The sequence below is a fragment of the Aedes aegypti genome, chromosome 3 (assembly GCF_002204515.2).
Source record: "Aedes aegypti strain LVP_AGWG chromosome 3, AaegL5.0 Primary Assembly, whole genome shotgun sequence".
NCBI lineage: Eukaryota > Metazoa > Arthropoda > Insecta > Diptera > Culicidae > Aedes > Aedes aegypti.
In genome coordinates, this window is record NC_035109.1 from 103,874,916 (window position 1) to 103,891,244 (window position 16,329).

The window sequence follows — 16,329 nt, forward strand, 5'->3', positions numbered from 1 at the left end:
TTACCGATTCCTTCAGGCAGGAATGGAAAACCTTCGAAAATGTTGATTCCGTAAATCATGACTTGAATGGCGATTAACATTTGTTCTTACATTTGTCAGGCTACGCGTTTCTAAAATTTACAACGCTATGTTCTACGATATTTTTTAAAAGTCAATCAATAACAAATATGGCAATTTCTTTATTTATTTTTTTAAACGTGGACTGAGATAGATAGATATTCATCTATCAGAACAACACCTTTATATACAGTATTTAATAGAAAACCATGGATAAGAAAAAGATAAGAAGAGCAGTTGTTCATTTCATAAAATGGACCCTTGGTTTATGATATACATATATGACAAAAATCGTGATCGGCTTCCTGTACATCGTGTAACTACTTTTTCACGATGATATTGAAATTCAAGATCCATGTTAGTTGCAGTTAACTGAAATTTTTTTCCAGAAAACTCAAAGAAAAACTGTTGAATGAAATTGAACATAGGTTTTAACAAACAAATATCCACATTTGAACGAAAAAAATATATGTTGATATTCATAAGAGGCGCAAAGGAAGCATCCTGGACTGAATTCCTTAACGGAATCAATGAGGAGCAATCGTCGACGGAACTGTGGAGGCGAATTAACTGTCTTCAAGGAAAAAGACAAGCACAAGGAATTGCCCTCATGTTAATGGATCCTTGACACGTGATCCCGCAATCATTGCAGACGCTCTGGCGGATCATTTCCACAGCATTTCATCATTTAATCATTATCCTGAAACTTTCCGAAACGAGAATCAGTCACCTGAGGCCATAACACGAGATTTCATGTTCCTTCCAGATCGTGGTCAGAAATTCAATCGGCCGTTCACTATTAACGAACTTGAATTCGCTCTTAAAAAAGCAAAAGCAAAATCTTGTGGGCCAGATGAAATCGGCTATCCAATATTGAACCACCTTCCTCCGAGTGGAAAAATAGCACTTCTCAATGCGACGAATCGAGAATGGTTAGATGAAACGCTTCCGGAAGATTGGAAGCACAGTCTGATGGTGGCAATTCCGAAAAACTCGACTTCAGCCTCTGATGTTGGAAACTATCGTCCGATTGCCCTGACTAGCTGTGTTTCCAAAGCAATGGAACGAATCGTCAACCGCCGCCTGGTTGAATTCTTGGAGGACAATCGCTTGCTTGATCACCGGCAACATGCCTTTCGTCCTGGTTTTGGCACAGGAACCTACTATGCTTCGCTCGGTCAAATTCTAGATGAAGCCCTCAAAGAGGGCGAACATGATGAGCTAGATTCTTTGGATCTAGCCAAAGCATATAATTGAGCCTGGACGCCGGGCATTCCCCTCCGAACATTTAGGGGGAATGGTCCTCCGGAAATCTAGGGGGTTGGTGTCAGGCCCTGCAAGCCAACCGAAAAAACACATCAGCACAGGAACGTCAACGAGAGAATACGGACCGGAACAATCGGCAAAGACCACAGCGACGAAAAAGGACTAGCGATTGGAAACTCGGTACGTGGAACTGCAAATCTCTCAACTTCATTGGAAGTACTCGCATACTCTCCGATGTACTGAAGACCCGCGGTTTCGACATCGTAGCGCTGCAGGAGGTGTGCTGGACAGGAGCATTGGTGCGAACGTTTAGAGGTAATCATACCATCTACCAGAGCTGCGGCAACACACGCGAGCTGGGAACAGCTTTCATAGTGATGGGTGATATGCAAAGGCGCGTGATCGGGTGGTGGCCGATCAATGAACGAATGTGCAAGTTAAGAATCAAAGGCCGATTCTTTAACTTCAGCATAATCAACGTGCATAGCCCACACTCCGGAAGCACTGATGATGACAAGGACGCATTTTACGCGCAGCTCGAACGCGAGTACGACCGCTGCCCAAGCCACGACGTCAAGATCATCATAGGAGATTTGAACGCTCAGGTTGGCCAGGAGGAGGAGTTCAGACCGACGATTGGAAAGTTCAGCGCCCACCGGCTGACGAACGAGAATGGCCTACGACTGATAGATTTTGCCGCCTCCAAGAACATGGCCATTCGTAGCACCTATTTGCAGCACAGCCTCCCGTATCGGTATACCTGGAGGTCACCTCAGCAGACAGAATCGCAAATCGACCACGTTTTGGTCGATGGACGGCACTTCTCTGACATAACCGACGTCAGAACCTATCGTGGCGCCAACATTGACTCCGACCACTACCTGGTGATGATGAAACTGCGCCCAAAACTATCCGTCATCAACAATGTACGGTACCGACGCCCGCCCCGGTACAATCTCGAGCGGCTGAAACAACCGGATGTCGCTAATGCGTACGCGCAGCATCTTGAGGCAGCGTTGCCGGAAGAGGGCGAGCTCGATAGGGCCCCTCTTGAGGACTGCTGGAGGACAGTCAAAGCAGCCATTAACGACGCTGCCGAAAGCGTTGTCGGATATGTGGAACGGAGCTCAAGAAACGATTGGTTCGACGAGGAGTGCCAGGAGGTTTTAGAGGAGAAGAATGCAGCGCGGGCTGCAATGCTGCAGCATGGTACGCGGCAAAACGTGGAACGATACAGACTGAAGCGGAAACAGCAAACCCGCCTATTCCGGGACAAAAAGCGCCGCCTGGAAGAGGTGGAATGCCAAGAGATGGAGTTGCTGTACCGTTCTCAAGAAACGCGGAAGTTCTATCAGAAGCTCAACACATCCCGCAAAGGCTTCGTGCCGCGAGCTGAGATGTGCCGGGATAAGGATGAGAGCATCTTGACGGACGGACGCGAGGTAATCGAAAGGTGGAAGCAGCACTACGATGAACACCTGAATGGCGCAGAGAACACAGGCACAGAAGGTCAGGACAGCGAAGGCGATGGCTACGTCAGCACAGCGGACAGCGGAAATCAACCAGCTCCCACGATGGGGGAAGTTAAGGATGCCATTCAACAGCTCAAGAACAACAAAGCCGCTGGCAAGGATGGTATCGGAGCTGAACTCATCAAGATGGGCTAAACTGGAGTGTGAAAATTATCGTGCAATCACCATCCTAAATGCCGCCTATAAAGTGCTATCCCAGATTCTCTTCCGTCGTCTATCACCTATAGCAAACGAGTTCGTGGGAAGTTATCAAGCAGGTTTCATCGACGGCCGCTCGACAACGGACCAGATCTTTTCCGTGCGGCAAATCCTCCAGAAATGCCGTGAGTACCAGGTCCCTACGCAACATTTGTTCATCGATTTCAAAGCGACATACGATAGTATCGATCGCATAGAGCTATGGAAAATCATGGACGAGAACAGCTTTCCCGGGAAGCTCACAAGATTGATCAGAGCAACGATGGACGGTGTGCAAATTTGCGTGAAGATCTCGGACGAACACTCCAGTTCGTTCGAGTCTCGGCGGGGACTACGACAGGGCGACGGACTTTCGTGCCTGTTGTTCAATATTGCGCTTGAAGGTGTCATGCGGAGAGCCGGACTTAACAGTCGAGGCACGATTTTCACGAGATCTGGACAATTTGTTTGCTTCGCGGACGACATGGATATTATTGGGAGAAAATTTGAAACGGTGGCAGATTTGTTCACCCGCCTAAAACGCGAAGCAACAAGAGTCGGGCTAATGGTGAATGCGTCGAAAACAAAGTACATGCTGGTTGGCGGAACTGAGCGCGACAGGGCCCGCCTAGGAAGCAGTGTTACGATAGACGGGGATACCTTCGAGGTGGTGGACGAGTTCGTCTACCTCGGATCCTTGTTGACGGCTGACAACAATGTTAGTCGGGAAATACAAAGGCGCATCATCAGCGGAAGTCGTGCCTACTATGGGCTCCAGAAGAAACTGCGGTCAAGAAAGATCCACCCCCGCACCAAATGCACGATGTACAAAACGCTCATAAGACCGGTAGTCCTCTATGGGCATGAGGCGTGGACTATGCTCGAGGAGGACTTGCAAGCTCTTGGGGTTTTCGAACGCCGAGTGCTAAGGACGATCTTCGGCGGCGTGCAGGAGAACGGCGTGTGGCGGCGAAGGATGAACCACGAGCTCGCTCAACTCTACGGCGAACCCAGTATCGTGAAGGTAGCTAAAGCTGGAAGGATACGCTGGGCAGGGCATGTTGCAAGAATGCCGGACAACAACCCTGTAAAGATGGTGTTCGCCACGAATCCGGTCGGAACAAGAAGGCGTGGGGCGCAGCGAGCTAGGTGGATTGACCAGGTACACCAGGACCTGGAGAGCGTGGGTCACAGTCGAGGATGGAGAGAAGCGGCCATGAACCGAGGGAATTGGCGAAATATTCTTGGCGAGGCTTTATCAAGATAATTGATGTAAAGCCAAATAAGTAAGTAAGTAGCCGGGCATCCTTCAAAAGCTGGCCCGTTGGAATATAACTGGAATCATGCTTGCGTTCGTCCGGTACTTTTTAACGGGACGAACTTTTCAGGTTGTTGCGAGTGTCTGTCGAGGGGGGAATGGAAACCTCGATCAGCCCCGGAAAGCTCTTAAGGGAATGCGCACAAATAACTGAATTCCAACCCAAAACTGATCATGGCTACAAGTTTTTTATTTACTGACCATCATTTTCCTTTTCCTGATCCTTTCCTCCTATCTTCTGACTCCTGGCCTCTCCTTTAACTTTTACTTTGCTTAAAAACTAGATTTGCTCTACTCACTGCACTTTCGGGCGCGCCCTGCTTACCGCCGCTACCCCGTTGACGCTCTGCAGCCACATCATTCCGCCTTTCTGGCCGGTGCTCACACCGACTTGATCTTGCTGCTGAACTGACGACACCCACGAGACCGCGTGCAGTTCTCTGACGCTGCTCTGCCTAGCGGATAGTTTCGTCCCTCCGGATAATCGCTTCCTTCCTGCACCAGCCGAGAACCGCCAATCGCTCCGAATCCGTCTAATCGGTGATCATATGACGCACGCCGCCGGGTGCCTTCCCCGATGTTGGCGAGATTAGATCCGCGGTTGACTTGAACCGGATTGAGGGGGGTTGAAGACCACACTGACTCGCTGCCACCGCCTGGCTCGTCTGGCTGCTCCCAATGACCCCTCGAACTGACTGTAATAAACGAAAAAAGAAAGCCCTAACGCACGAGGCCGATTAGCTTCTGGTGGTGGGCCTAACTTTTGGGCTTTGGCTTACTTCCTATGGAAGGCTTTCTTTGTCCCGGGGATGTATGACTATCGGTTGACCTTCGGGAATGGTGCAATCAGGGTTACAGTAGTCCGGCGTGGTGGAAACTGCGCAATTAAACAGAAACGGCGTTTAAACTTGCTTATCCAAAACAGGTGGTAAAAGGCCTTACCAATGCACCAACTGGTTGGGTTCCCACGCACCGGTTCCGACCGTCGCGCTGTTTCTCGACTTCGAGGGTTGATCGTATGGGTTTTTTTGCGTTTTTACCCTGGGCAACGTGGTTTCTGCAAACCGAAATGCAAAATGGTGGTCCGTGTGTCCCTCTGTGCGCTCTATTTCCTGTTCGAATGAATCCAGAAATCAGCGTTTTGAGCCAAATGGAATTAGGGTTGTCTTACCCTTGGCTGGAATCAAATGGTGGGCCTCCTGCCTGGCACTAATTTCACTCGAGGAACCACACGCGGTTATCCTACCAAACTTCACAAGATGGACGGCTAAGTTTTTCGTTTCAACGAAGACCGGACTCTTTCGATTTGCGTGCACTGTCGTTTCGGCGGGCTGACACTAACTGAGTGAGCTGGCTACGAATAATTCTCAATCGTCTCCCCCGTCGTGGCGTGTGTGACGACTGTGTGCGTAAAAGAGCGCAGAGAGCGGTCTCTCTGCTCTAGCTTGACGTTGTGGTAGTGGCAGTCTTATGTGGTTGTTATTTCCTGGTGCACGTTCTCGATGCTATGCAGAAGGTGGTTTCATGGTGTGCAGATATACGAAATTCTGTGAGCGTCACCGATCGGTCGTTCTTCTCGGTTGACGGATGGAACACAAACGTGTGCAGGGGTTCTCAATTTGCGGTTTGCGGAGCAGTTTATTTTATTCTGAATGTTAAAGGCTTACAATATTTACGTGCTGACTGACTTTAATTTGCATATCTTACACAACTCAGACTTAAACGTAACACAACTCTACCGTAGCGGAAGAATTTTTCATAAATCGATGAGAAAGCGATTTATGAAAAATTCACAAAATCTTCAATCATCCTCCTAGGATGATGGTCAGAGACAAGTCGGTCAACTAAACGCTTGAGCAGACCTCAAGTTACATCTGGTTCTTTAACCTTACACCGTAAACTAAACTCATATACGCAAGCCTTGGTTGCTTGCCAAATCAAATCGCTTAAACTGCATAATCTTAATACTAGACTTAATATCACGCCAGCTGCGCCTGGCAGAATCATAGACCTCTCAAATCGTCTCTGACCAAAGTCCTTGTCCAGCTTCCTCAAATCCGAGCAAACTACGGCAAAACTTTCAAATCGGATTCTAGCCTATTTTATTGGCTAAAATAGGCTTAATCGCACACTAAACATAGAAGCTATATTTACAAACTTTTTACAAGGACTAAATTGGTTTGTTTTGGTTTGTGCATAAAACTGAGAAAAGAAGCATTTCCGCGACTAAATCGTCATGAGCCCGAGAATGGGGTTTTACCGCGCCCCTGGTCGCGTTACCTTGGGATGAAGATTTCATGACGACCCCCAGATCTTTAACCCTTGGCCACGCATTTGAATTGACTGGATACACTTGAGGGTTTGTGTGCACTCATCCAGTCTTGGATGTACTTGGATTACCGAGATCGTATTTTGTGTCTTTGTAGTAGTGCCTCTCATAGCTCTGTGTAGTGGGTGGTCGAATCTTGATGGTGGGCTCGATTTATCTCATTCGACAAACGGCATGACCACTTGGTTGGCAGCTCGCTGCGGACATGGTCTACGATGCGCTTTGCTCGTTGTCTAGTTCTGGTATCTGGAGTCTCCCTATTGTGGATTTCGGGGTCACAGTCTCCCATGCCTGACGTAGGCTACGTACTTCTTCTGCTCTATCTGATGGTATTTGGAGCCTCCCTACTCACAATAGTTTTCAGGGTTCCAATCTCCCGTGCCTTCCGTAGGCTGCTTGTTTGTCCGCTTCATCATGATGGTATTTGGAGCCACCCTACTCACAATGGTTTTCAGGGTTCCAATCTCCCGTACCTTCCGTAGGCTGCTTGCGATTGCGTTTCTTCGAAGTGGTATTTGGAGCCTCCCTACTCACGGCTGTTTTCAGGGTTCCAATCTCCCGTGCCTTCCGTAGGCTGCTTGCTTTTCTGCTTCTTCGTGATGGTATTTGGAGTCTCCCTACTCACGATGGTTTTCGGGGTTCCAATCTCCCGTGCCCTTCGTAGGCTTCAGCCACGTCCTCCTCCTCTCAATGCCCTCCAGTTGCTGTCTCACTGCGCCCGATAGTGGCCGTAAGCTTCAACTCCGCGTCGAACCGATTTTTGGTCGTCGATCTCCAGGTCTCCACTCCTCCTATCAGAGAATACATCTGGTGCATTTCCGAGATCCCTACTCCCCGTTTCCAGTGACGTAGGGTGCGATTTCTCCCGCTTCGCGAACGGCGCACGGTACACCTCCTGGCGCGATGGAAGTGTTTGGGTACCGCATGTTGGATCTCCTCCCAGCTTGATGTGGTCGCAAATCGTGTTCAGGGTTTTTTTTTTTTTGGCGTGGATCGTGGTCTATAATGAACCTGATGAATCGTCGAGGTGGAGAGGTAGTCATTAAGAAGTTGTTGCTCATCACACCTGACTTTTGCCATTTTCCCGCTTGGTACGTGTTTTTGGAGTATGGTACTAATGGTTGACAGGCTTTGCCTGTGGACATAGCTTTATCGTTGTGGAACCTCGTTCGGATGAACGGAAATCCTTGCCATAGTCTTGTTCGGTGTTGCTGAAGTGGAGCGTTGTTGTAGCGGGCTCTCACACTCAGCATTCGTGGTCAAATCTCCCGATGATTGGTGTTTCCGACTGCTACTGATTCTGGTTAACAGGCACCGCCTGTGTACATAGCTTGAACGGTTCGGAATCTCCATCTTGCGGATGAAAATCCCGAATGATGTAGTCCTTGATCGGTTCAACAGAGAAGCAGCTGAGCTCGTTGGATGCTTCTCCGTTGGTTCGCTGTTATTATGCCCAGTGGTGTTTTTTACAGCGTTTGCTTTATAGTCGACAGGCATCGCCTGTTCGCATAGCTTGCCCATTTACGCTTAGTCCGCTTTGATGTCCTTTGCGTGAAATCTTCCCTTCTTGCCGCTCAGAACATCCTCTAACAGATAAAGGTTCGTCCCGAGGACTTCCTTCACGATGGCCGGAACGAATTTCGGCTCTAGTTTGCTGGTGATCTGATCCACTTTTGAGGAGAGAACGAATGTTCGGCGCCACACGAGATCTCCTACCTTGAACGCGACTGATCTTGTGCGAAGATTATAACGCTGCTTCGCCCGCTGGTGACTGTTCTTGATCCGCTCGATGATGACCTTCTGAATTCGGCGAATTGCTGACAGCCTCAGATCCTGTGCCACTTTCGGGTCGTCTGGTGTGTTTAGTTCTTGCTGCGTGTAGAGGTCCGTGTGCAACAGCAGGTTTCGTCCGAAGTTTGCTTCGTGAGGACTCACTCCCGTTGCTTCGTGCCTCGCTCCGTTAATCGCTGCTGTGATTGCCGGTAGCTTTTCATCCCACTCACGATGATCACCATCTAGTAATGCTCGGATGCAGGTAACTACGACGCGGTTCACGCGCTCGGCGTTGTTGACCTGCGGACAGTAGAACGCTGTTTTCATGTGACCAATCCTGTGCTTTGCTAGCCATGATTTGAACACCATCGATTCGAATTGTTTCCCGTTATCGGACAATATCAGCCTTGGACGAGAGAACTTCAGGCAAACTTCTTCTTCCAGAAACTCCACCATCTTCTGGGAATCCGCTGCGCGCATGGGCTTGACGATCACGTACTTGCTGACCCAGTCTACTACTACCAATAGCACTGTGTTTCCTCGCTTGGAACGTGTGAGTGGACCGACAAAGTCCACCGATATCATCTCCCAAGGGGTCTTTGCTGGTTTGGGGTTTCCCATCTGCGGCATCATCTTCCTTCCTGGCGCTTTGCATGCCTTGCAGGTCACACAGCTCCTCACGTAATCGCCTATCTCCTGCTGCATTTGTGGCCAGTAGTAGTGGGCTTGAATTTTGTGCCAAGTCTTGTAGAAACCAAGGTGCGCTGCTGAAGGTTCGTCGTGGTATCTACGGATCAGCTGCAACCTCTCTTCCCTCGGAACGACTTGCTTCCACTTGTGGAATACTGCTCCAACTGCGTCCTTGCATCGACAGTTCTTGTACAATGTGTTATTTGCAACGCGGAAGTCCGGAAACTGATCGCCTTCTCTCTTGACTTTCTCAACCAGCTTCCTGTACCACAGATCCTGCACCTGGTCTACCACGAATACTGCTTCGGCTACCGTTCGTGAGAGTGCATCCGGAACTACGTTGATCGATCCCTTCCTGTACCGTATCTCGAAGTCGAACGCGTTCAACCGCAACAGCCATCGACTCATCAACGCCGTTGGATTCTTCATCGATTTTAGGTAGCTGAGCGCCGCATGGTCGCAAAAGACGGTGAACCTGATTCCTTCCACATATCCCCTAAACTTCTCGATCGCTCGGATCACCGCGAGACACTCTCGCTCCGTGACCGAATACTTTCTCTCGGACGCTGACAGCTTCTGCGAGAAGTAGCTGATCGGATGTTCTTCACCGTTGATGTCCTGCGTTAGCACTGCTCCGATCGCTGTGTCGCTGGCATCGCATGCTATAGCGAACGGTCTGCTGTAGTCCGGCATCGCTAGCACCGGTGCCGAGACCAGAGCGGCTTTTAGTTTGAGAAAAGCTTCTTCAGCGATGGGATTCCAACGGAACTTGGTCTTCCCAGACGTCAGACTTGTTAACGGTGATGCTAGCTGCGAAAATCCGGCGATGAATCGGCGATACCAGTTGCAAACTCCCAGGAATCGTTGCACTTCTTTCCTTGTGGTAGGAGTTGGAAACAGGACTATGGCTTGGATTTTTTCTTCATCCACTCGCCAGCCTTGTTCGTCGATCACGTAGCCCAGATAATTCATGCTCTTTCGGCAGAACTTCGACTTCTCCGCCGATATCGTGAGATTTGCTTGTCGCAGCCGGCGTGCCACTTCTTCCAACAAAGCGATGTGCTCTTCGAAGGTTTCCGAACAGATAATGATGTCGTCCAGGTAATGGAATACCAACGGTTCCAAATCGGCGAACAGATGAGTCATGAGTCTCGCTAGGGCTTGGCTCGCTGTGCACAGTCCAAAAGGCACCACTTTGAACTGGAAGTGGCCTCTGGATGGAACTGTGAACGCTGTCAATGGTCTTGAAGCCTGATGAAGTGGCAACTGCCAGAAAGCGTCTTTAAGATCGATCGACGAGATGTATTTGCTGCTTCGAAGATTGTTTGTGATCGCTGCTATCTGGGGGATTGGATATCCCTCGTTCACCATGATGGAGTTGAGGTGACGAGCATCCAAGCAGACGCGATACTGTCCGGTCTTCTTCTTGACTGCAACCAATGGGTTGTTCCATGGAGAGAACTGTGCCTCTTCGATGACATCGAGGGCAATCATCCGGTCGATCTCCTTGTTCACCTCCTGCAGCACATACGGTGACATTGGGTAATGCCGTTGCTTGCGAGGTGGTGCGTTACCCACATCGATGCGATGCTCGTACAGCTTCGTACGGCCTAGCTTGCCCTCTACCGCTTTTGGGAACTTCCGGATCGCTTGTTCCAGTCGCTTCTTCTGTTCGGACGTCAGTTGCTTCATCTCATGATCCTCGACGAGTTCTTCGTCCTGTTTTGCTTCAACTGTGTAGCACACAGCCTTTACTCCAAACTTGTCCCAGAAATTCATCCCTAGGATGACGCAGTCCGGGATCGAAGGTACTAATAGTACTGGAAGGACTTCGTTCCGGTTATTGTACACGATGGGAAGATAAACGAAATTGTGTATTTTGTGTTTCGTGCCATCCGCCGTCTTTATTCCGCCACAGACGGTTCCTCTCTGTAGTCCGTATTCCTCTGCCAGACTGACTCTATTTCCTCCTAGCAGAGAGCAGTTCGCTCCACTGTCTAGCAAAGCGGTTAACTCCTTTCCCAGCACAGATATGACGGCGTGTGGTCGATTGTCGCTTCCGGGATTGATGATTAACGAGTTTAGGTTTCGAAATTCTGGAATGTCGGAGGGGTTTCCGATACTGAGCGGAGAGCTGCTCCCCTCTATTGCTGGTTCTCCGCTGGGTAGTTTACCGCACCTGAGCGGCACGTGAAGCAGCTGCGCAACGAGTAGCCTTTTCGTCCACACCGGTAGCAGAAAAGGATCGCTTGCGGCTTCGGACAATCCATAAACCTATGGCCTTCTTCGTCGCAGTTCCAGCATACCATCATCATTCGGTGCTGGGTTTCTGCTTCCTGCTGTTCTTCTGATTGGCGTTCTACCAGTCTTGTTGGCTCTTGCTGAAGAGAGTTGCTTCGCTGGTTGTAGTTTTGCGACTCTTCCAGCGAACTTGGCCTCCATTGTCGCGTTTGCCAACTCTGCACCCTTTGCGGCTGCTCTTGCTGCTGCTCTGGCTGGCGTGGCTGATGCGGAACGGCTTGTGACCTTTGCTGTTGTACGGGAAATTGCGTGTCTCTCATCTGTTGTCGCATTACTTGCGGGCTGTCCGCTTCGATTGGTTTGAACCTGTCTGTAAACCTAGGCTGCTTTCCGTTTCTTGGTGTAAAACCTGGTCGCGTAGTTCGCCGCTCTAGGTTCATTTTCAACGCATTGACTTGCTCCGCCAACTCGTCGATGGTGTGCTGCCAATGTTCTTCGTCTTGATCGTCAACTGTCTCGTAATCATGAGCGATATCTTGAACTTCCACCGCATGGACTCTGTTAAAGCGTTGAGGCTGTTGCTGCATTGCAACCACTCTGTTGGACGTCACAGGCGTAGCGAAGTTCGGTTCCAGCAACGCACTGTGCGGAATCGGAATCCTGCGCTGTCTGTTCAGAAGCATTCTCGTCTCGTCGTATCCAGTGCACACCTCGACCATTTCTTCCAATGAGCGTGGCCTTGCTGCTGTTACGATGGCCGCATAGTTCTCGTTCATATTCTTCTTCACCAGGAAGAACTTCTCATCCGCTGGAATCGGTGGATCCACAAAGCGAAAGAGCGCAGAAATGTCGCGATAGTATTTCGCAAACGATTCCTCTCTTCCTTGAAATCTGAAGCTGGCCTCCAATCGCAGAATTTGCGAGTAGCCGCTAGGCAAGAACTCTCTTCGAATCTCTTTCTTGAAGTCGTCCCAGGTACGCAGTAGTTGCTGAGAAGTTGCTCGTGCGTACCAATCAATGGCATCCTCTTGCAGCAGGTGCTTGATGGAGCTAAGAAGTGTAGCATCACTCATGCCTTCCGACCTCGCAAACGTCTCCACCCGATCTAGGAAAACGTTGAGTGAAGTGGTGTCTTTCTCGCCCCGAAACTTGAACGGCCAGTTATGCACTGCTTTCTGCATTCTTCTCTCATCTGCTCGCTCTGGTGCTGGTCGTTCTCGCCGGATCAGCCGCTCCAGTTCTTCTCGCATCCTGAAACATTCTTCTCGCATCCGCTCTTCTCTCTCCTGCATCTGCCTGATTCTCACTTCCAGCGCTTCTTGCGATGGGGTTTCTCTTGCCTGTTGATTCCATCCTGCATACTCCCGAGAAAGGTAGGGAGGAGGTGGTGAACTTCTTCGCCGTCTCGTTTCCGTTTGTCGGCAGTCTTCGTGGTCGCCTGCTTGGAACGAGCTAGAGAACAACAGCCCTCTTCCGTGTCCACCCGAAAACGATGGCATCAGAGGTGGCTGCACAGCTGGCGGTGGTGTGGTTTCTTGAACGGAGTTGTTGCCCACAGGAATTGTGGCATCTACTACTCCTCCAACAGCTCCTTCCGAGTCGTTGTTGCTCCTCCTCCTCACAGCGCCAGTTGATGTTGTATTTCTGACTTCACTTTCCCCCATTTGTGCACCATTCACTACACTTGTTCCGTTCACTTTGTTTAACAACACATTAACATGCATGGATAACATTGCGTGTGTTTCCTGCAGCTCGACCGGAGGGCGGATTAATTGCAAACGGTCGCGATAATGATTGAGACGTGTTCGAATTTTGTTTAAAGCTGCACTATCGTTAGTGCGAATTGCCGCTTCAGTGCTGATGTGCAACTGCTGTATTTGAGTTTCACAGTGCTCAATGTTTGACTGTGAACTCATTACATGGCATGAGCTAGTGGGCTGGTTGTCTCGCAAGGACTCCTCTTGCATGAGTGCCTTGAGACGTAAGACCTTGCCTCTATGGGTGGTAGGTCCTAAATTTACTACATGACGTAGGGCCAACTCATACGTGACCTCTTCGTCCGTCAAATGTGTGTAATCCATTTCTTATTTCTATGCGTAAGGGTTAAAATTTTTTGTTGATTATTATAGGCCGAATAATCAAACGCACAAAACCAAATGTCTGAATCACAAACCAAAAAAATTGCTAACGGTAGCTAATGTATTGTGGATTTTCAGTTGGGCGCCAATGTTGCGAGTGTCTGTCGAGGGGGGAATGGAAACCTCGATCAGCCCCGGAAAGCTCTTAAGGGAATGCGCACAAATAACTGAATTCCAACCCAAAACTGATCATGGCTACAAGTTTTTTATTTACTGACCATCATTTTCCTTTTCCTGATCCTTTCCTCCTATCTTCTGACTCCTGGCCTCTCCTTTAACCTTTACTTTGCTTAAAAACTAGATTTGCTCTACTCACTGCACTTTCGGGCGCGCCCTGCTTACCGCCGCTACCCCGTTGACGCTCTGCAGCCACATCATTCCGCCTTTCTGGCCGGTGCTCACACCGACTTGATCTTGCTGCTGAACTGACGACACCCACGAGACCGCGTGCAGTTCTCTGACGCTGCTCTGCCTAGCGGATAGTTTCGTCCCTCCGGATAATCGCTTCCTTCCTGCACCAGCCGAGAACCGCCAATCGCTCCGAATCCGTCTAATCGGTGATCATATGACGCACGCCGCCGGGTGCCTTCCCCGATGTTGGCGAGATTAGATCCGCGGTTGACTTGAACCGGATTGAGGGGGGTTGAAGACCACACTGACTCGCTGCCACCGCCTGGCTCGTCTGGCTGCTCCCAATGACCCCTCGAACTGACTGTAATAAACGAAAAAAGAAAGCCCTAACGCACGAGGCCGATTAGCTTCTGGTGGTGGGCCTAACTTTTGGGCTTTGGCTTACTTCCTATGGAAGGCTTTCTTTGTCCCGGGGATGTATGACTATCGGTTGACCTTCGGGAATGGTGCAATCAGGGTTACAGTAGTCCGGCGTGGTGGAAACTGCGCAATTAAACAGAAACGGCGTTTAAACTTGCTTATCCAAAACAGGTGGTAAAAGGCCTTACCAATGCACCAACTGGTTGGGTTCCCACGCACCGGTTCCGACCGTCGCGCTGTTTCTCGACTTCGAGGGTTGATCGTATGGGTTTTTTTGCGTTTTTACCCTGGGCAACGTGGTTTCTGCAAACCGAAATGCAAAATGGTGGTCCGTGTGTCCCTCTGTGCGCTCTATTTCCTGTTCGAATGAATCCAGAAATCAGCGTTTTGAGCCAAATGGAATTAGGGTTGTCTTACCCTTGGCTGGAATCAAATGGTGGGCCTCCTGCCTGGCACTAATTTCACTCGAGGAACCACACGCGGTTATCCTACCAAACTTCACAAGATGGACGGCTAAGTTTTTCGTTTCAACGAAGACCGGACTCTTTCGATTTGCGTGCACTGTCGTTTCGGCGGGCTGACACTAACTGAGTGAGCTGGCTACGAATAATTCTCAATCGTCTCCCCCGTCGTGGCGTGTGTGACGACTGTGTGCGTAAAAGAGCGCAGAGAGCGGTCTCTCTGCTCTAGCTTGACGTTGTGGTAGTGGCAGTCTTATGTGGTTGTTATTTCCTGGTGCACGTTCTCGATGCTATGCAGAAGGTGGTTTCATGGTGTGCAGATATACGAAATTCTGTGAGCGTCACCGATCGGTCGTTCTTCTCGGTTGACGGATGGAACACAAACGTGTGCAGGGGTTCTCAATTTGCGGTTTGCGGAGCAGTTTATTTTATTCTGAATGTTAAAGGCTTACAATATTTACGTGCTGACTGACTTTAATTTGCATATCTTACACAACTCAGACTTAAACGTAACAAGGTTCTTATCGGAAATCACAAGTCTAAAATAATCAAGGAAGAAACGGGAGTCCCTCAGGGATCTGTTTTAGCTGTGACACTGTTTCTAGTGGCTATGAGTGAGGTATTCGATGTGCTCCCTAAGGGTGTGTATATACTTGTCTGCGCGAATGATATCCTTCTCCTGATCAGGGGTTATATATGTGGCTCAAACCATCACCCTCTGGGTAAAATCTTCATAAGCGGAACACCAATGCCCACCAAAAATCAGATTTAAGTTCTCGGTGTAACTTTTGATCGCAAACTTTATTTTCATGCCCACTTCAAAAGTGTGAGAGCGTCTTGCAAAAATCGAGTCAATATGATGAAGCGCGTCACAGATCGATGCAGTCGCTTACTATATGGTATTGAAATCACCTGTAGAGCCCTGAACGAGCTTATAAAATATCTCGTGCCTATCTACAACAAATGTATCCGTTATCTATCTGGCCTTCTTCCTTCTACACCCGCACTATCGACTTGCGCGGAATCCGGAGTTCTTCCGTTTCGTTACAAGGCGGTCTAAGCGCTGTGCAAACGAACAATTAGTTATCTCGAGCGGACCGAAGATCAAGGGTCGACTTGCTTCCTGGAAGAGCAAGCAAACTTGACCCTCGAAACCGTGGCCTGAATCCAGCTTCCACCGGTGCCCGGACTCCACCGAATTAGACCGCGAAGCTGCATGGCTACTCCCCCATGTATCGATGCTTCCATTAAAGTTCAATTCAAAAGGAAAGCCACTCCGGAACTTGTCAGACCACACGTTTATGAAAGAATAGCCAATGAGTATAACAATCACGAGATCAGGTACACAGACGGCTCGAAACTAGGGGATAAAGTTGGCTTAGGAGTGATCGGCAATCACGATGAGCAGTGTTTCAGCCTGTCGGATATTTGCTCCGTTTTCTCAGCAGAAGCAGCGGCCATTCTTCAAGCCATCAATACACCAAGTGATAGACCCATTCTGACGGTGACGGATTCAGCCAGTGTTCTGGCAGCTGTAGAGTCCCCGGGAACAAGCATCCTTTTGTTCAAGGAATTC

At 49.4% G+C, this 16,329-nt stretch overlaps 4 long non-coding RNA genes across 4 annotated transcripts; all 4 read right to left on the reverse strand.

Annotated features, from left to right (window-relative positions):
• Nucleotides 1-4,522: 4,522 nt before the first annotated feature.
• LOC110679449 lies at nt 4,523-5,287 on the reverse strand. Its single transcript, XR_002502495.1, has 2 exons — nt 5,130-5,287; nt 4,523-5,070 (listed from the first exon to the last, which is right to left on the reverse strand). It is a non-coding gene; the product is annotated as an uncharacterized LOC110679449 (long non-coding RNA).
• A 96-nt stretch (nt 5,288-5,383) lies between these two features.
• LOC110679448 lies at nt 5,384-5,715 on the reverse strand. The gene is made up of 2 exons (XR_002502494.1): nt 5,522-5,715; nt 5,384-5,462 (listed from the first exon to the last, which is right to left on the reverse strand). It is a non-coding gene; the product is annotated as an uncharacterized LOC110679448 (long non-coding RNA).
• Nucleotides 5,716-13,944: 8,229 nt separating this feature from the next.
• LOC110679451 lies at nt 13,945-14,475 on the reverse strand. Its single transcript, XR_002502497.1, has 2 exons — nt 14,318-14,475; nt 13,945-14,258 (listed from the first exon to the last, which is right to left on the reverse strand). It is a non-coding gene; the product is annotated as an uncharacterized LOC110679451 (long non-coding RNA).
• A 96-nt stretch (nt 14,476-14,571) lies between these two features.
• Nucleotides 14,572-14,903, reverse strand: LOC110679450. Its single transcript, XR_002502496.1, has 2 exons — nt 14,710-14,903; nt 14,572-14,650 (listed from the first exon to the last, which is right to left on the reverse strand). It is a non-coding gene; the product is annotated as an uncharacterized LOC110679450 (long non-coding RNA).
• Nucleotides 14,904-16,329: the final 1,426 nt, after the last annotated feature.